We start from the raw sequence: 21,799 nt of genomic DNA, 5'->3' as shown, positions 1-21,799 counted from the left end.
TCTTTCCCAGTTTGACTCCCCATCTCTCTTCCCTCCCCATTCCCTCCAATCTTTCTCCACTGTCGTTCTCTCCCACGCCTCTTTATGCCCCCTCACTCGCTCCCCGTTTATTTCTCACCCACGTCCATCTCATTTTCCGCCATCCCTCACTGATTGTCGCCACCCGTCTCTCCCCTCTGTTTCTTGCCTCCGCCACTTCCCTCAGTCTGTCTCGGTAACACTCCAGCAGCCTCTTGTTGCTCTCTCTAACTCAGTGTGTCTCTCTCAATACCACTAAGCCTGTTCTCTCTCTGTCTCTCTCTCCCACCCTCTCTGTCCCCCACTTCCCTTCTCTCCTTCTCCCTCTTCCTCTATGTTTCTGTCTCTTTCCCTCCTCTGCTTCCTCCAACTCCAAATGCCAGCAAGTTCCGATGTGCAAACAACACCAAGGCTACTTATCTTGTCGATGTCACCGTCGCACATTGAAACGGACGGGATGCTATCCTGGAGTGAACACGGGCTGAGATTCAGTGTCGGGGTGGGGGTGTGGTTTGTAGACAGAAAGGGGAGAAGAGAGGTGAGAGTGAGACAAAGTTGGGTTGAGCAGAATAAGAGAGGGAGGCGAGGAAGTGGGAGAGGGCGTATTAGGATAAGAGGGGAGAGGAGGAAAGGGAGAGTGAGAAGATGGAGGAAAGAGAAGCAGTGTTTTGAGGAGTGAGGAGGGTGAAGGGTGGGGAGAAAGGGAGTGACAGATCTTGTGAGCGCACTGTGGAGAGAGGAGGGAGCAAGATTTTGAGGGAGCTGCACACACTCAGTGTTGGGGGACTTCCATTACCTGGGTCCCACTCACAGAAACTCTTCTAAGGATTTACTTTATACTTTATTTTACTTTTTTAAAATATTATTTTTTACGTTGCTGTATTTGCATCAACGAAAACCGGATTCAACACGCTGCGAGCATGTGCTATTTTGAACTGAAATGAAAGCCTAACCCAGAAAGATGAAGAAAATATCGCAATGGAACAGAGATGCCCTCTGGGGGCAGTGACGTTTCCTCAGATGGCTTTAGAAACAACAACACTCGCCGGGGGTGGGGGGGGGCGTTCAGTATTCTTGGTGGGGCGGTAAGCTGCCTCTAACCAAAGAAGGACGTGGCACTGGGACGCGTTAAGAAGCCAAGCACTGCAGCCTTGAACATTCGTCATCACAACGCGTCTGACACTCGGCAATCTTACTAACCTAACAGACGTTGTTGGGGATACATAAGTTAGCAACCAGGTTGTTCGACATTTCCACTTGTTTCGCGGCACGAAAAGGGCTAGAATAGGTTGGGTAACACTGCTGTAGAAGAAAGAGTTAACCTGGATGAGCATAATTGTCCAGGGATGAGATCCCCACCACCTGAGCAGACCAGGTGTCAACTAGAAGCGTCTGACGCCAGGCTAAAAGTTGGAGATCTCTTCCCAGAAACTGAGTTGTTCCTTGTGGCGATACAGGACCAGGTAGCTGAAAAAAAGGTAACAGAAATGCTCATTAAAAGATCTGACAAATTCAAGACAAAGTGTATTTTCCTGTGTTGTGCCTCTCTCGGGCTGTAAAGCAGAATACAGTATGCTGTTTCAAACTATCCAACGCATTACATGATGCAAGAACGATTTACTTCAATCTGTTTCCTTACACAGTGGGAAGCATCATTCACCAGAATCTCGCTTGAAGATGCAGATTTTGGCAAGATCCTATAGATTAGTATAAGTATGCGCGTAATGCCGTTTTAAGGCGGAGTCTGACGATTATATTATGATCGATCCATTGTTTGGCAAGCAGTAAGTACATGATACCCCGTCAGGATATAATATCACAGGATAAGCATGCAAAGATAATTTACTTGATTGGTATAGTCATTCCGACACATACAACACACAAACGTCAGTGTGAATAACATATGAAATATGCCGCCTTGAAAAGGAAAATGAAAGTCTGCGATATTGTCCCAATTGTAATATATACAACAGGTATAATCCCAAAGTCAGTACACTGAAACATTAGACAATTAGAGCTGCAGGACAATAATAAACACCGCTAGAACAGGCCGAAAATCCGTCGCAATTGAGAAATTAGATTTTTGTCTATGTCCAGACCTCACGTTTTACCCGTTTTAACTGAGAGAAAGGGAGGCAAAATAGACGTTTGGTTACTCCATTGAAATTCGCACAATTATGGACCAAATCCAGGAGCTCTGTAGCGTTAATCATTTCTCCATGACAGGTTTATCTAAAATTAAGGACAAGTGCAAGGTTTACTGTGAGTTCGTGCAGACTGTTGACTCGCTTTCTCATTTCATTCTGATGCAAAAGGCTAACGTAACAAATGAGATGCAATTTTGCCGACTAGGACTTGAATGCCCCCGGATCCTCTCCCGCTCCATCATTACCGAAAGGGTTGTGGCGGTGACAGGAGCCGGAATATGGTGGGGAATAAACATAAAAGATAGGGTGAGTTCAGTAATTGACAGGAGGTGGACGTCGCGGGCTGAAGGTGTGAATGTGTATTTTCCAGTGTTGTGCCTCTCTCGGCACTAAACCAGTTTTATTCTCCCCGCTGCCATGTTCTCCGATGTTAGTTCTGCAGTGTTAAGATGAAATCATCATAACCCCCTCTGAGAAGAGCTTAGATGCTTTGTTTATTGATTAGATGAATAATTGACGAGAGTGGATATTTCGCTGCGCTGATGAACTGCTCTCTGAACTTGGACTGAGTTACCCCATAAATAAACGTGTTTGTGCAGCAACTTAATAACATCAGCATGTATCCGGTATGTTGAAAAATGTATTCCGACTCATTGTAATTATCCAATCCAGAAAGGGATTCAGAAACTTTTACCGACCACAGGGTGATGAAGCTTCCGGAGATGGTGAGAAGTAAGATCACAGACCTCCTCCTGCTTTCCATCTCCGGGTCACTGCGGATCTCCGTCTTGCTCTGACCCCTCAGCCCCTTACGGACGCGACTGGTCACGACAATGTGTCTGACTGTCAGAGCGTTGAGCAGGAGTATTAACACGAACGGGAGTAATGGCGATAGAGCAGTAGTAAAACAGTCATATCCCAACCACCCGGCATCCGTAAAGTAGCTCGGCTTTGGAATGCAGTCCCAGGGTATATTGTCAATCACTTTCACAGGTTGCAATATGAAGAAGTAGGGCACATTATTCAAACACAACACAACACCGGTTGTTGTCAGAACCACAGACGCAGTTTTCCCGGTGCAATACTTTGCTCTCCATTTCTGACAACAGATGGCGACAAACCGATCAAACGTAAAGCTGACGGTGAACCAGACAGAACAGTCTGTGGCTGCCTCTCCCAGGACAGAGATCGTACTGCACACGGGGGTGATGTCCAGGAAAGTCCCGGGGAAGTAATAATAACTGACCCGCCACAATATCACCGCAAACACAATGGTCAGTAGATCCGCAGTTGCCATGGCCACCAGGTAGCGAGTGGTGCAGGTGGATAGACCGCACTTTCCCCGGGACAGAATCACTATTGCCACTAAATTCACTGGGGGAGGGGGAGGTGGGGGAGAAGGAAAGCAGAAAGATTGAATGAATTACTCTCGCTGGGTCTTTGTGCCGAGATAAGCTGAAAAGAGAGAAAAATCAAACTTTGCGGGTGCTCATTACTGGGGTTTAAAAAGTTGTAAATCGGATTTTGCAGACGCCTCAAGCAGGGAGAAAGGTCACGGCACTCGGTATCGAAAGAGAAGCAGGATTTGGGAAGGAGGCATTGTCAACTAATCGCAAAGGGCTCTTTTCGGCCGATATGTAAAGTTTGAATACTATGGCAACTTTCACGGCCATTGTGATTCCCGCGATCCCATCATCTATCTTTTGGCTGTCTTGGCATATCACCCAGCCCCGCTGCCTGACTTTGTCCATTTACAATGTTCAAAGTTCGAAGCAGATTTACTTCCTCTGTTCGCAGGCATTCATCTCTTCCTCGACTTCCCGTTTGTCACCCGTCCGCACGGGCCCAGCCTGGCTCGCTTTTGTTAAATTCCGCAGCTACCATTGGCCGCAGTTCCTTCACACTCTCTGATAGGATCGGATCTGGAAGTTCCCATTTTCATTTTTTGTTTTGCATATTCTTCCTGACCTGCTCCAAATTACAGAAGCATTATTCCAAATGGATCGATGTCCATTGTTCCAGAGCGGAGTATCCCATTTACTTTACACCGTCAGCCATCTAACAGACTGCTCTGGGTTGGCTAATCCCCACTTCACTGATAATATGGCGTGGAAACAAACCCTTGTAAACTGAAACGCACACCGACACTATTTGAATTTTCGAAACTCACGATGTTCCGAGATCGAACACACAAGTGAATCTCACCTGGGTTTCGCTTACCGCGTTCCCTTCAAACTCGCAGTATTTTTTTTCAAACAAATCCCTTAAATTTTAAATTAAAGCATCTTGAACTATTAATGCTGAAAAAAATCAAGTAGTCCTTAAAGGTGCCGAGCGCGCTGAATTATCGGAGTTTACTTCGAACGCGTGTTTCTATTGATAAATCAAAACAGCTTGCCATGGACCCACGATATATATCCATCGCCCCGATCTTACACTCTAAATCTGTTTCAATCTTTTCTTTTGTTGTTTTTTTTTCCCGCGCGCATTGAACAGCAAATGTTCGTTCGCGTCTGTTCTTACCAGGGACACCAATAACGGCAACAATCAAGTAATATATCTTCCTCACGCGGTAAATAATTTCAAGCATGTTGTGTGAGACTCAGCCTGTATTCCAGCTGCCCGCGATCACGCTTCAGATACTCTGAGCTAATGAATCTCCACGGCCATTCATTTATACCCGCTCCAGAACGCTAAATATACTAGGCTGACGTGTTTTCAACAGCTGGGGTAAAAATAAGCATGATTTCATTCAAATAAAATCCCAAATGTGATGAGGTATGGAGAGCTTCACAGGAAATTGCAAAATCTCACAGATGAAGAAATGACGATTGGAGAAGTCAGTGAATGTTGTTGTGAGACACTCTCAGGCTCGCCTCTCTGTTTCATGATTCTCATTGTTGATCTTGTCCATTCCCAGACTCCATAGACTTTGTCGTCATAGACCAATTCTATACTGACACTGGGTTGCTCTGTTCCACTCTGGAAATTGTCTCCGTTATAGATGTTTCAATAGAAATATACAAACGAATATATTGTTTGTGCTTTCCTGTAATATAGTGAACAGCAATAAGCTGATATCACATCCAGGCTTACGAGGCAGGGAACGCACGCAAACTGTTAATCACAATAATCACAACACGTACAAAAAGCTGGAAGAACTCAACAGATAAGGCAGCATCTATGGAGATGAATAAAGGGTCGACTTTTCATGCCGAGACGCCTTCTTCAAATTAATTAACTCTTCGTCGAGCACCTCAGCTCCAACAACAAAAAGCCGAATTTCCCAGTGGCCAACCATTTCAATTCTAATCCCCATCCCTAGTCCGAAATGTCGGCCCATGCCACACGAGCCCACCCTCAGGTTGGAGGAGTAACCTGCAAATATATTCTCTCTGTGGAACCTCCAATCTTATGACATGAACACATATATCTGAAACTTCCTGTGTTTACCCCCCCTCCCCCCGTCCCTCTTCATTTCACCACTCTGGCCTCCTGCTCTTCTCCTCACCTGCCAGTCACCTCTCTCCGGTCCCCCGCTACTTCCCTTTCTCCCGTGATCCACTCTGTCCTATCAGATTCCTTCTTCTCCAGCTCTTTGCTTTTTCCCATTATCAGCCCCAGCCACATTTCGCCCCATATCCAACCTGTCTGGCTTCACCTATTAGCTTCTAGCTTGTTTTCTTTCCAGATACTCCCAACGTTCTTATTTTGGCATTTTCCCCCTTTTTACGCCATCCCGAAACTGGGTCGCAGCCCGAAAAGTCAACTGTTTATTCATTTTGATACATGCTGCCTGACCTGGTGAATTCCTCCAATATTTTGTGTCAGTATAACATTGATTGCAGACCATCACTTGGTAAACCAGGAACACGCAATGTTTGTACCGATATGATGCAAATAATTCAATCGCCCTCAAATTGGTGTGACTGCTTAAACTGACAGAGTATCTGCATTCATTACATTTGTACCAGCAATGACAACTGTTTTGCAGATGAACTGAATTGGTAGCGCTGTTAACAGTAAGGTAGAAAGTCGTAAAACCACAAGATTATAGGAGCAATAGTAGGCCATTCAACATCGAGTCTGCTCCACCTTTCAATCATCGGCTGATCCAATTCTTCCTGTCATCGTCACTCCCCTGAGCATTATGCTCACTCCCATTATGCACCCTGAGCACCTTCTCTGTCGTAATTTCCACTGCACATACTTCACCTCCCTGATACTATTCAATGTCCGGTGTACTGCATACGTCTTCCATTGTGAAGACTGATACAAAATTCGTATTCAGTTCCTTTGCCATCTCTCCGTCTCTCGTCACAATACCTCCAGCGTCATGTCCTATTAGTCCTCTATCTACCCTCAATTCACTTTTCTTCTTTATATAGTTAAAAAGGTTTTCATCCCTTCTTTGATATTAGTCACCAGCTTCCTTTCATAATTCATCTTTTCCTTCTAACGACATTTTTGGTTTCCATCTACAAGTTTTAAAGTTTCCCAATTGACTATCTTCCACTGGATTTGGCTTCCTTGTATGCCCTCTCTTTTGCTTTTGTTTTATCTCTGAATTTACTTGTCAGCCACGGTAGTGTCCTTCTTCCATTCGAAAATGTCTTCTTATTTGGACTATATCTGACTTACACTTTCCTCATTTTTCGCGGAATCTCCACTGCTGTCTTTCCTGCTAGTGTCCCTTTCCAGTCCATCTCGGCCAGTTTCCCTCTCATGCCACTGAAATTTCATTTATTCCTCTGAAGTAACGACACATTGTCATTTAGTTTCTGCTTCTCAAATTTCAAAGTGAACTCGATCTTACTGTGATCACTGTTACGGGCACGTCTACCACCCTGCCGACGGATTCCGAGATGGAAATTAAACCCATGAAACTATCTCATTTTTAAAAATATGTTATTTCTGTTTTTGCACATTTTTATCTATTCAATACCCATATACTGTAAGTAATTTACTTATTTATTGAATTTTATTTCACTTTTTGTTCTATATTATCTATTGCATTGAACTGCTACTGCTAAGTTAACAAATTTCACGACTCATGCCGGTGTTAATAAACCGGATTCTGATTCTGATATTTAATGGAATTTATGTTCGGCGGTGTTCGTATTTGACGTACCACAGACCACTTTTCCCTCACCACTTACGAAATTGCCTAATCATCAGTGATTTTAATCACAGTTATTCACTGCTAACTAATTCACAGATGAAAACCGGACACAAGCTGTTGTCCTGGGTATCGCTGTGACTATATTAAGGATTCCAGAAGCACCTTGCAATCTCAGTATGAACGGGTTGCAAATTCGATGTTCGTGTTGTGGATATGAGAATGCCAATCCAGAATATAGGTTGCAGTTGCTTTAGGATTTTTTTGCCTCAATTTGGCCTGAAGGGACACCAAGGGCAGGATGTCTCGGGATTTGCATGTGACGGAGTGTCTCACACGGCACGGCTATTTGAAGGCCCTGCTGATGGTTAAGGGAAGAGGTGTTTTCACAGCTGTTTCACCTTTATTTGTCTTTTCCAGCTATAGTTCCCCGGCCTCACCCTCGTGCCTTGTATATGCTGAATTTCAAGAGTGGACGTTATCAGGTTTTATACAATGCGGAGTCTGTTAATAACAGCCGAATCTTGTCCGTTATTGGTTAAAACAAGATAAATAAATAACAATAATAAAGTGTAACATTAACAGAGCAGGTAATGTGTATGTAAACAAAGAGGTGCAAGTCCATAAGGAGGGAGATTGTGTGGCGAAGACTTAATCTGATTGGCCTATGGAACAACTTAGTTCTCTTATCAGAAATGACAGAATTTTTTGCTGAACCTGGTGCCGGGGCTTTAATGGTTTTGTATCATCGGCCCGATGGATGGTGGCGGTGAGGGTGGTGGGAGAAAGGGAATTAGCGGCGTCGGTCGGCCTTTGATTATGGTTCCAGAGCTCTCCAGTTTTCTGTGGTCTGATCAGGGTCATAATGTGCTCCTGTAGGTGTGAAACTGAATCTCTCTGGGTGTCCCTGTTATGGAACTTTCCGTTCAGGAACATGCTCGTGAGACGCTGGGGATCTTTCTCCCGATCGTGCGTTGTCGAAAGCTGCGAATAGCGCTTCAATCGAAGCTGAAACGAGCCAAGTACATTTGTAATAACATGTCTCTGCTCTTGTACACTGTGCCTCATGAAATTAAACTGATGTGTAACCATTAAGTTTTTTTTATGCTCTTCGCAATGACCTCGTGACGATTTTAATCTCGCGCTGATTTAAGTGTGGCTCCATATGTGCATAAGACCATAAGATATAGGAGCTGAAGAAGGCTATTCGGTCTATTGCGTCTGTCCCGCCATTCAATCATGGGCTGATCCAGTTCATACGGTAATCCCCACTCATCTGCTTTTACCCCATACCCCTTGATGACCTGGCTAATCAAGAGAATATCTTCCTCTACCTTAAATACTTCCAACGACTTGGCAATAAATTCCACAGATTTACCACACTCTGACTAGAGTAACGACTCCGCATCTCTGTTCTAAATGGACGTCCTTCAACCTGAAGTCGTGCCCTCTTGTCCTAGACTCCCCTACCATGGGAAATAACTTTGCCATATCAAATCTTTTCAAGCCTTTCAACATTCGGAAAGTTTCTATGAGATCCCCCTGACGAGCCCTGACAGAGTCTCATCATTTTGCTCTTGTATTCTATATCACTAGAAACGAACGCCAAAGTTGCACTCGCCTACTTCCCCACCGACCCAACCTTGGAGATTAAACTTTAGGGTATCCTGCACAACCCCAAGTCCCATTTGCAGCTCTGCATTTTGAATTCTCCCCGGAGTTGTCACTCGCTAACTGGTTGCATTGGAAGCGGCGGATCCACTGATCGTTGTCCTGGACCAGATATTGAGTAGGATTCCGAATAGTTACATGCCAATCGGAATTTTCTTCTGGTCTGAGTGTACACCGGTGTTTAATGTCCAGGTTGTTCCTCCTTTTTCGATCTGGTACATCGTCTCCTTCACTTTTGATCGATCTGTGGACATTTGTTGCCAAAAAAATAATAAAACCCAATATTGCATCTCGAAAATCACGGCAATGCATCTGCGGACAGTGACAGTGGTTAGCTGGTTAAGAAACATTTACTGGTATTTTCATTTCTCACAGTATTATACAATGATGTTCACTCCATTTATTTGTTTACCTTCTGTATACTGTTTGTCCCTATCTTTCGCGATGTCAATGAACTTATTTAATTGCATCCTCACCTCTGTAAATCCCATTCCTGATGGTTCTGACGAATGGATTAACCGTCGGGCACCTTTTAGTCACCAGCAGATGGCGCAGGAGTGACCGGTGTGCTGACGTGGGGAAGGGTGCCAGAGACCAGGAGATGGAGAACCGCCGGAAACCCATCGTGCAACGAGGACCGTAAGAAATGCAAGAGAACGCTTACGACAGAAAGCAGAAGGCTCAAAAGAAGGCACGGTGATGCCGTAGCAGAAAATCTGAAGAAGATTCCTCGGGGTGATGCTGCTATGCTAAGAGCTAAGGGAAAGCTAGAGACTGACTTGGTCCTCTGGGAGATCAGAGTGGTAAACCGAGTCTGCAGCCAAAGGAATGCATTTAATTGGCATCTGTATTTACTTGGGGTACGGAGAGAGTCTATGGAGGGAAGGCAAAACGGCATCAACACCATGGACTATACAAATTACCGAGGTTTTGTTTGCTGACTTGAGGCAAACTAGGAGGATAAATCAGGGATCGTCCCCAGCTGTTTTCATCGATATTAACGATCTGAATGATTATGTGGTTAAACGCATCAGGACAGTTTCGGATGACGCCAGACGTAGAAGTGCGTTCGGCGGCGGGAATACGACAGCGGCTTGCAGCGGAACGTGGGCCAGCTGGCAAAATGACGTCACAGATCAGAAGCAAGCTGCCGGCACACAGGCCAAAGTGCCGAGTACACGGGACGGGATGGTAAGCTGAGGTTGTACAGGACTCTGTCGGTGTCTAATCTGAAAGGTTGAGCACAGCTTTGGTCAGCTCCCCACAGGGAAAATGAACTCAGGTTGAAAGAGGGCAAGACGAGTTTACAAGGATTTGGCTGGCTCTGGAAAACCTGCTTTATAAGATTGAATAGATTAAAACTGGTTCCTTAGAATATAGAAGATTCGAGAGGAGATTTTACGGTGGTATACAACGTTATGAGGGGTATAGATAAGGTATATACAAGCAGGATTTTCAACTAATGTTGGTAGAACCACAACCGGAGCTGATGGGTGAAGGGTGAAAGGTCAAGAAATTAAAAGGGACATGAGGTAAAACATTCTGACTCAGTGGGTCCTGAGAGCGTGGAACGAGCTGCCAGCACTAGTGGGGCATGCGAACTGGATTGCAACGTTTAGGAAATAGTTTTGAAGGTAGGGCTATGGTAGATACCTCTCCGGTGCAGGTCGATGGAGCAGGCAGTTTTGACAGACCTTTTCCTGTGCTGTACTTTTCTCTGTCACTTTAACGCTGTGACTCTCTGACTCCTTTGTCGCTGATTCACAACAGTCCACGGGTTGATTACACAAAGATCCGAAGTAAAAATCAGAAGTTGTATTGTTCACTCCTACATTCCCCAAGTATGTTCTTGGATCTGTTTTGAGGTCGTTAAAACTGCCCCGCCCAATACATCAATTGCTCCATCTCGCCAGTCTGGGAAGAAACCGGGTTACTGATTGATTCGGAAGGTTCGGGTTGTTGTTCTGAGAGACTTGGGGCTCAGGTCTGTGTGACAGCAGCGGCCTGTCCGCCCACATTCCTCAGAACAGGGAGCGGCCTTTCTGCTGAAATCAGATCCTACCGGTTCGACGATTCACTCTCATTCAGGTGTGAACAACAACACTTTAATATTGTGTTTAACCATTTCTGCTGCAGGGAAGAGTGATAGGATCTTTAACGTGATTCAAAGAAAACTACCTGGGGTCTCAAACACGCAGCTTTACCAGTCACTCTACCCCGTTCGCAGAGAGTTTCCAGCATTTTATTTTTACTCCGGACTCGCGTCATCTGCAGTTTCTAAAATACCTTTTTAAATATATAAAGAAAACAAATTTTAGAAAAATTAAGTTGTAAGGAAAGATTGAAAAGTTCGAAGTTTATTCCATTGAACGAAGTGGATCGAGAGGAGATATGATAGAGATAAACAAAATTATGAGAGGGCTTGAGAGGGTAAACGCAATCAGTCGTTTTCCACTGAGGTTGGGTGGAGCTACAACCAGAGGTCATGGGTGAAGGGTTGAAAATGAAAAGTTTCAGGGGATCATGAGGGGAAACATCTTCACTCAGAAGGTCCAGAGAGTGCGGAACGTTCTGCTGGATACACATGTTACAAGCCAGTTCGATTTCAACCATTAAGAGACAGTCTGGATGGGAGGGGCGTGAAGGGCTTTGGCCCCGGTACAGCTCGAAGGGATTAGGCAGTTTAAATGGCTCAGCCGAAAGGCCTGTTTTTGTGTTGTACGTTTCTATATCACCTTGATCTCTGATTCATAACAGAGAACGGGTTAACTAACCAGAGATCAGAAATAATTTTCAGAATCTTAATTTTTCACAGCTTAATTCACCAGGAATATTCTAACAAGGAGGATATGTTCTGAAGACTTTTCAAGCTGCCCCTTCTCTCTGACCCACGCGCTGATCTGTCGTAACCATGGTAACACACAAAATGCTGGAGGAACCCAGCAGGACCGGCAAAATCTTTGGAACGGAGAAATAAGTCGAGCTTTCGGGCCAAGACCCTTCAGTGGAACTGGAAAGGAAGGGTAAAGAGGGCAGACCATGGATGCGGGTGGTTGTTCTGTGAAACTCGGAGCTCAGGGTCTGTGTGGAAGCATCTGCTGGACCCCACATTCCTCGGAACAGGGAACGGCCTTTCTGCTGAAATCAAATCCGACCGGCTCGACAATTCACTGTCATTCAGGTGTGAAATCATTCAATTTTATAATGTATTTAACCATGTCTGCTGCAGGGAAGACCGATTGAACCATTAATGTGTCTTTAAGAAATTTACCTGGGGTCTCGAACCCGCAAAATAACCCGTTACAGGGCTGGGAGTGATTTCTGCGAGTTTCCAGCATTTTATGTTCCTTCGGTCTCGCATCATCAGCAATTATTCTACAAGTATTTTTATGATTTCTTCAAATAATCTGGCCGTGGCGTTCATAACCGCAACATTAACTTGGCAATGTTCCCTGTTACCGCTGCCAGTAACCTTCAAATGTTTGCTGTATCCGCGAGAGTGAGGGGGAGGGAGAGGCTGCTGGAAAGGAGGAGGGGAGTTTGAAGGGGTGAGCAGGCGGAGGAGGGGCAGGATGAGTGTATGGAAGTTGATGAGGGGGAAGATGAAGTTCTGTCAGGAGCAGGAAGAGTGGGAGAGAGTTAAAGAGATGGGAGACATGGAGAGGGCGAGAGAGAATGAGGAGATGGAGGAAGAGGGAACAGTGAAACAGATGGAGGGAAAGGGGAGAGAAAGGGACAGATAGAGTGGGAGAGAGAGGGAGAGTTTGAGAGAAAGGGTATGAGGCATTAGGAGAGGGTAAGTGAGAGTGGTAGCGAGCGCGCCTGGGAGATAAGAGAAAGAGTTGGAGAGAGGGTGAGTCACGGGTAAGGAGCGGAACGGGATAAGAGTGAGGAAGGTGAGAAATGAGGAGAAGGGAGAGAGTGGAGGAAGAGGGTTCAGCAGAATGGGAGAGGCGATGATGGAGAGGGATGCGAGGAGGGCTCATTGAGAGAGAGGAAGGAGTGTGCAGGAGGAGGCGAGTGGGAGGGGTGAGAGAAAAGTGCAGTGAGTAAGGAGGGTGAGTGACCGGGAAGCATAGGAGAGAGGAATGAGTGAGGTGGGCAGCAAGGAGAGAGGGGAGTAGAGGGCTACTCTTTGCATCTCGTGATCACAATACCACCAGATTGAGAGGAAAAATGGAAAGGGGTATCTGCATAGGTTGAGATTAAAATTTGGAAAGGACAATTTTTTTTGGTATCAGAAATGAACTGGCCACTATGGAATGGGACAGGCTGTTCTCCGGCAAAGGCGTTCTAATAATCGGGAGACCTTCAGATGTGAAATGTTGACAGTATAAAGTATGTATGTGCCTATCAGAATAAAAGACAAGGAAAACTAGTTTAGTAATCCTTGTTTTTTTGGAGAGATGTTGAGGCTCTGGTTACGAGATAAAAGGAGTTCCATACTAGATGTAGGCAGGTCGGTTGTTATTGAGTATACGAAATGCAAGGTAATTCTTGGAAAGAAATCAAGTGTGCTAAATGAATGCTTTGGGTGAAGGCCAGTGCTAACGGATTATACAGATTAGACCAAAAGGATTGCAAGGGCCTCTGAAAGATCAGAACGGTAAACCATACATGGAGCCAAAGGAGATGGGGAGATGAAGAGATGGAAGAGATGGATATTCTGCATCTGAATTTACTTGGGAGATGGATAGAGAGTCTGTATAAGTACTGAGGTCCTGGATCCTCTGTGGATTATAGAGGATCCTCTGTTTCAGAAAGGGGCAACAACTCTGTGAGAATGTTTTAGGCAGGTGAGTCTGATATCAACAGTGGGAAGGATATCGGGAGCTATTCTAAGGGATAGGATATATAAATTATTTGACAGACATCGACTGATTATGGACAGTCAACATGGAGTCGTACGTGGTTGGCCTTGTCTCAGCAATCTTATCGACATTTTTGAGGGTGTTACCACGAAAGTTGATGAAAACAAGGCAGTGGACATAGTCTTCATGGACTTTAGAAGGGGATTGCCAAAGTCTCGCATGGGAGGATAGCCAAGTCGGTCCAGTCACTCGGCATTCAATAAGCTGGATAAGATATTGTCCTGGTGGGAGAAACCAGAAAGTAGCTGTAGATGGTTACCTCTCTGACTGGAAAGCTGCAGAGATCAGCGCTGGCTCGGTTGTTCTTTGTCATCGAAAACAACAATCTACATGACAATGTAGTTATCTAGGTCAGCAAATTTGCAGAGAACGCCAAGGTTAGGGGTGTAGTCGAAAGCGAGGAAGGTTATTATGACTTGCAGAGGGAATTGGACCAGCTGTAAAAATGGGCTAAAACCGTCAAAGGTAATTTAACGCGGACAAGTGTGAGGTGTTGTTCTTAGGTAGGAAAAGCCAGGGTAGGACTGAAGCAGTGAAAGATAGGGTACTGAGGAGTGTGGAGGAACGAAGGGACTTGGGGTTACAGTTCCATAATTCATTGAATGTAGCGTGACAGTTAGATAGGGTCGTAAAGAATACATTTTCAAACAATCGCCTTCATAAATCTATGTATTGAGTACAGGAGATGCGATGTTATGTTGAATTTGTATAAGACTTTGGAGAACAGTGTGAAAGATTACCTGCAGTAAAGATGTGAATACGGTTATAGGATACTGAAACATTTTACAATGATGTTGCCGGGTCAGGATGACGTGAGGTATAGGACAGATTCAATAGAATTGAGAGGAAATTTGATCGAGGTATACGAAATTATGATACATATAGGGTAAGTCTAAAGAATCTTTTTCCTCTGATGGTGAGTGGGACTACAACAAAATGTCATGGGTGAAGAGTGAAAGATGATAAGTTTAAGAGGAACGTGAGTGGAAACTTCTTGACTCAGAGGATCCTGGAATTAGCGGCCAGCAAGAGTAGTGCATGAGAACACCATATCACTGTCTAACTGATCGATTGGATGGTAGGGCACTAGACCCGGCGCAGGTCGATGAGGTTAATCATTCGGATGGTGGGGGTATGGCGAGCTATGGCCCCAGCGCAGGTCGGTGGGATCAATAATTTAGATGGTGGGGGTATGGCGAGCTATGGCCCCAGCGCAGGTCGGTGGGATTAATAATTTAGATGGTGGGGGTATGGTGAGCTATGGCCCCAGCGCAGGTCGGTGGGATTAATGATTTAAATGGTGGGGATATGGTGAGCTATGGCCCCAGCGCAGGTCGGTGGGATTAATAATTTAGATGGTGGGGGTATGGCGAGCTATGGCCCCAGCGCAGGTCGGTGGGATTAATAATTTAGATGGTGGGGGTATGGTGAGCTATGGCCCCAGCGCAGGTCGGTGGGATTAATAATTTAGATGGTGGGGGTATGGTGAGCTATGGCCCCAGCGCAGGTCGGTGGGATTAATAATTTAGATGGTGGGGGTATGGCGAGCCATGGCCCCAGCGCAGGTCGGTGGGATTAATAATTTAGATGGTGGGGGTATGGCGAGCTATGGCCCGAGCGCAGGTCGGTGGGATTAATAATTTAGATGGTGGGCTATGGCCCCAGCGCAGGTCGATGAGATTAGGCAGTTTAAATTCCTCGGCCGAAGCGTCTATTTCTGTGCTATACTTTTCTATGATTCTATGACTCCCTGATGTCCGATCCATAATGCAGACAATGGGGTGATTAAATGATAGTCCAAAATAAATATCAGAAGTTGAATTATTCACAACTAATCTCCCCCCCCCCCCAATACAATTCAACAGCGTGGATGTGGTTTGAAGTAGTTTCATACTGCCTCGCCCACTGGCCCACACGCTTCCACGCGCCGATTTTTCGTAACCATGGTAACACTGAAGATGCTGCAGTAACTCAGCAGGTCTGGTAGCATCCATGGAAGTGAACCATTAATCGATGTTTCGCACCAAGACCCGTCAGTGGAATGGAAAGGAATGAGGAAGAGGCCAGATCATTGATTTGGAAGATATGGGTTGTTGTTCTGTTTGACTCCGGGCGCATTCCGCAGAACAGGGAAGGGCCTTTTTGCTGAAATCAAATCGGACCACTTTGACAATTCACCCTCATGCGGGTGTGAAAAAAGTCACTTCAATAATGTATTTAATCATTTCCGCTGCAGGATAATGCGATAAAACAACAAGTGATATATAGTAAATTGCTTGGAGTCGTGAACCTGCCACGTCAGCAGTTACAGTTGCTTCCCCGTTTGCTGCGATTTTAAGTATTTTATGTTCACCTGAGACTCACAGAATCTGCTGCTGTTTTAAAAACTATTTTTTCAAGATCCCTTTAAATAATTCAACCCTTGGCATACCCATCCTTGACATTGCACAATATAAAGAACATTATCAAGTATCAGGAACCTGGTTCAGTCCCGGTCACAGTTACCAGTAAACTTTTAAATGGGTTTGGTGTACATGTGAGAGAGAGCAAAAGGTACACGGGAATAGTCAGGGGGTGAGCAGGGCAGGGGAAGGGCAGGGTGTGGGTGTGGAAATTGGAGAGGGGAAAATTGAAGATATTTCACTATTTGGGGCAGATAGAGGGAGTGAGAAGGGGGAGCGAGAGAGCGAGCTAGGGAGAGAGATGGAGAGAGAGGAGAGAGTGAGGGGTGAGGAGAGGGAGAGAGCGGAGGACAGCGAGGGGAGAGAGGGTGTTTGAGGAGGAGACCGTGAGGGCAAGGGTCTGAAGGATTATGAGAGGGTGAGTGAGAGGTAGAGAGCGTGTGACTTGGATAGGAGAGAAAGGTGGAAAGGTGAGGGAGTAAGGAGTGGAGAGAGAGTGAGGAATCAAAAGGTTAAGTACGACTTCATCATGTCCTAATGGTATAACTAATAATTCCGTGTAATAATTATTGAAGGATAGGCAGATCAGCTACTGTAGCCATTAGACTTGTTTACAGGACGGCAGGCCTGGCAGCTCAGAATTTCGGGGTTCCGTTGTTTTCGACGCACGAGAGTGGGAGGGATTAAAGGGGGGTTGCGGCGTTACTAGTCAGGGAAAATGTTCTGTCATTGCTCAGTCAGGACGGACAGGAAAACTCTTCCACAGAACAGCACATCGCAGGAACAGACCATGCGGCTCTCAATGTAGTGCTGAAGCACCTCAGAGGCAAATCAAAGCACACAGACACTAATCCCTCCCACCAACACCATGTCCATATCCCCAGTCTTCCTTACTTCAATGTGCCTATCCAAACGTCTCTTAAAAACCACTGATGTCTTGGCCTCTCCCTCATACCAGGCAGCACATTCTCTGAACACGACTCTGAATAAAGAAGCTCACCCCTCACATCCCCCTTGAAGCTACCCCCTCCTGCCTTCAATGCATGCACTCTGGTATCAGACATTGCAACCCCGGGAAACCGATAACCCCTGTCCACTCCATTTAAGCCTCTCATAATGTTTTAAAACTCTATCAGATCTCTGCTCAGCTTTGTGCTCCAGTGATCAGCTCATCTATCCAGCTTCGCATGATAACTCATACCCTCTGTGCAGGGCAGCATCCGTGTAAGCCTCTTCTGCACCCTCTCCAAAGCCTCGACATCCTTTCCATAGTGGAGTGACCACAAATGTACCAGTTCTCCAGATGTGGCCTTACTAGAGTTTTATAAAGTTGCAATACAGTCTCCTAACTTTTCAGCTCAATGCCTCGACTGATATAGACAAACATTCCATAAGCCTCCTTAACCACCTTATCGACCTGTGTAGCCATTTTAATTGAGCTATGAACCTGGATCACAGATCTCTCTGCTCAGCAAAACTGTTAAGGATCTTGTTCCTAAGAGTGTACTGTCTCCTTGCATATTGCCCTACCGAAGTGCTGCACCTCATATTTATCTGGGTAAAAACTCCGTCTGCTATTTCTCAGCCACATCTGTGACTATTCTATATCACGTTGTATTTATTGCCAGTCTTCTACACGATAGACAATTCCACCCGTCTTAGTATGATCCACAGATGTACTGACCGACTCCTCTGCATTTTCATGCGGATCATTTATACACAGCACACACAGCAGAGGTCCCGATGCAGATGCTGCGAAGCTCCACTAATTCCAGACCACCAGCTCGAATTAGTCTCTTCAGCCGCTACCACCTGCCGTCTATACACAAACCAGTTCTGAATTCAAACAGCGAATTCACTGCGGATCCCATGAATACTCCACTTCTGGATTAGCCATCCACGAAGGACTGCCAAATGGCTTACCAAAATCCATGTAGACAACATCCAGTGCCCCACCCTCATCAATCTCTCTCATCGTCTTGTCAAAACGCTCAATCAATTTGGTATGACACGACCTAACAAACACATAGCCAAGCTGGCTCTCCCTAATTAGGCCATGGTTTCCCAATGCTCAAAAATCCGAACCCGAATAATTTCTTTCAGCAGCTTCACTCCACCTGAGGTGAGACCTACCGGTCTACAGTTCCCAGGATTTGTCCCTCACTCCTTTCATAAAGACAGTTGGAAAATTATCGGATTGCCTGTTCTCCTGGTCCTCGCCGGTGCTAGAGAGGACAGAAATATACTGGGCAAGGTCCCAGCAATCTCATGTCTTGCCTCCTTCAATGAAATGGAGTAAACCCCATCAAGCTCTGGGAATCTATCCACCTATCAGATTTTATGGGGAGCAGCAGGGAGCAGGTCTGAGAGGTAAAAAGAAACGATCAGACACGATTAAATGGCGAAGCGAACTTGATGGGCCAGATGGCCTAATTCTACTCCTACGTCTTACGGTCCTATAGTCTTAATACTCATTAGGAGGCCCAACACCTCATCATGTGTTTTCATCCTAACTTCTGAATCTTAAAATAGGTTTCCCTTTCCTTTTTGACTAAATTTATTACGTCGCGGACATCTGACTTTCTCTTGTCTTTCCAACCCCGTCTTTTCTTTTAACAGAAACACACCTTTCCTGTTCTCATCAATTAAACTTTAAACACCCTGTACATATCTGATGTAATATGTTCCCAATTACCGCTTCTTAGTTCCTGTCTAATACACTCGAAGTTTGTCCTACTTCAATTTAAAACACTTCCACTGTAACTATGCCTCTCCTTAACCATCATTATCCTGAAAGTTAAGGATTTATTTTCAATGTTCCCTGACTGTTCACCCACTGAAAGGTGAAACTCGTTATCCAAAACCAGGTCCAATATGGCCCATCCTCTCATTGGACCGTCCACATATTACTTTAAGAAACCTTCCTGTATGCATTTAAGAAATTCTGCTCCAAACTAAACCCCGACACTAAAAAAGGCCCTGTTTATATTAGGGACGTTGAAATCCACCATGACAACAAATATATGTTTTACACATTTCCTTAAACTGATTACATATCTTTGCCTCAATGTCCCGGTGGTTATTAGGGCGTCTGTAGTACAATAACATCAGTTTGATTATACTCTGCCTCTCCCTCAATTCCCACAAATGGACTCTGTCTGACCCATCCATTATATCTCCCCGAGTACAGCTGTGAAATTGTCCCTGGTTAGTCGTGCAACTCCCTCCCGCCACTTCCACCGCCTCCTGTATCTTTTCTACAACTTCGAAAATCTGGTACATTAATCACTCATTCCAGCCCCTCTCTCAACCAAGTCTCAGTCATGGCTACAACATCGTAGTTTCATGTTCTGATCCATGCTCTAAGTTAATCACCTTTCCCCATAACGCTCCTAATATTAAAATATACACACAACCTATCCGATCAATCATACCTGTTACATCCACAATAGGAGGCAGTCGATGCAGTCTACTTTGCATTTGACAAGTTCTCACGTGAGTGGCTGACCGAGGAAAGTCATTTGCCTGACATTCAGAGTGAGGTAATAAATTAGAGTAGATATTGGCATTGTGGGAGAAGGTAGAGAGCGGTAATAGATGTTTGCCTCTCCTGTGTAGACCTGTGACTAGAGGAATACCGAAGATATCGCTGCTGGTCCGATGCTGTTGTCATGTATATCAATGATGTGGATGACGAAACGGTTAATTGAATCAGCACGTTTGCGGATGACACCAAGATTGGGGGTCTAGTTAACACCGAAGAAGACTATTAGCGTGCAGTGGAATCCGGACCAGCTGGAAAAGTGGACTGGAAATGGCAGACAGAATTTAATGCAGACAAGTCTGAGGTGTTCCTGTTCTGTATGATCAACCAGGGTAGGTCTTACACAGTGAACCGTAGGGTACTGAGGAGTGCGGTCGAGCAAAGCCGTCTGGAAGACAAGTACATAAGTCATTGAAAGTGGCGGCACACCTTGATACAGTAATAAAAAAATCTTTTGGCACATTGGCCTTCATAAATTATTCAGTACAGGAAGCAACTCAGTGGTTGTGGGTGCCTGGAATGACTTCACAGTGATGGTGGTGGAGGCTAAAACATTAGAGGTATTTAAGAGCCTCCTGGACAGGCACATGGATGAAAGAAAAATAGAGGGTTACGGGGTAGAGTGGGTTTAGTACTTTTTTTAAAGGAATAAATGGGTTGGCACAACATCGAGGGCTGAAGGGCCTGTACTGTGCTGTAGTATTCTAGTGTCTAGTGTCTAGATGTTGTTCCCTTATTCAAGAATGGGAGTAGAGATAGCCCAGGAAATTATAGACCAGTGAATCTTACTTCAGTGGTTGGTAAGTTGATGGAAATGATCCTGAGTGGCAGGATTTATGAACATTTGGAGAGGCATAATATGATTAGGAATAGTCAGCATGGTTTTGTCAAAGGCAGGTTGTGTCTTACGAGCCTGGTTGAATTTTTTGTGGATGTGACTAAACACATTGAGGAAGGTTGAGCAGTAGATGTTATGTTAAAATTGCATTAGAGATTTATCAGGTCCAGTTTGGAGTGTTGAGTGCAGTTTGCGTCACGTACCAACAGGAAAGATTTAAATAAGGTTAACAGGGTAGAGTGAAAATTGACAAGGATGTTGCTGCGATTAGAGGACCTGAGTTAGAGGGGAAGTTTGAGTAGTTTACGACTTGTTCATTGAAACGCAGAAGATTTTGGGAGAAAATTGACGGAGGTCTACAAAATCATGAGGGGTATAGATGTGCTAGATGGGTTAGAGGGATAGGGAGAGTAAGAAGTAGATCAAGGTATAGTGGGGAGTGAGTCTTCCATTTTAAACAAGCACACGATTCCCTCCCTGGCGCTGATTTTCAAATAATACGTTACCCCCTCCAAGGCGGCCATTCTGACAACTGTTTTACTTAAGTTTTTGCATCACCCTCTCAGTAACGCCCATTTTCAATCAGCCCATCCCTCCCCAGCCCTCTCAGTAAAACTTCTGGCCATTTAGAACATATGACATTTTATGAGAAACAAATTCAATAAGTATTTCCGGCGGGGTGTGGATCAACAAAGACTGTTTGTGAAATGATCCCCTCGTTAACTGTGGGCGAGTGGGACTCTTGTGACAATAGTAATCCGGGTGGAAATGCAATAACATCTCAATGATAGTGTTAATTAATGATTTTTGGTGTATATATATATATATATATATATATAGACGTATCTTTCTATCTATCTATCAATCTATCTATCTATCTATCTATCTATCTATCTATCTATCTATCTATATATAGCCGAACACTTTGGTTTAATTTCAGCAGAAAGTTGTCTCCTTGGACTTAACACCTAAACAGGTGAGAGGCATTTGAACTGAAACGGTACCTACGCCGGGCAGTCCTGTTTACACACGGGGAGGAGCTCAGACCCTCCCAGAACTCGGACTGGATCAAATCCGCAGCCTGGGACTCGCTGAGTTAAACAGAGAAACTCCACCCCACTGCAGCGGTGAAAGAAAATGAGAGATCTACACGGAAATCCGGACGGACAGGTTAGTGCAGCAGCTCAGA

Source organism: Hypanus sabinus, unplaced genomic scaffold (genome assembly GCF_030144855.1).
Source record: "Hypanus sabinus isolate sHypSab1 unplaced genomic scaffold, sHypSab1.hap1 scaffold_275, whole genome shotgun sequence".
In the NCBI taxonomy this organism is placed as follows: Eukaryota; Metazoa; Chordata; class Chondrichthyes; order Myliobatiformes; family Dasyatidae; genus Hypanus; species Hypanus sabinus.
This window is presented reverse-complemented; position numbering follows the sequence as displayed.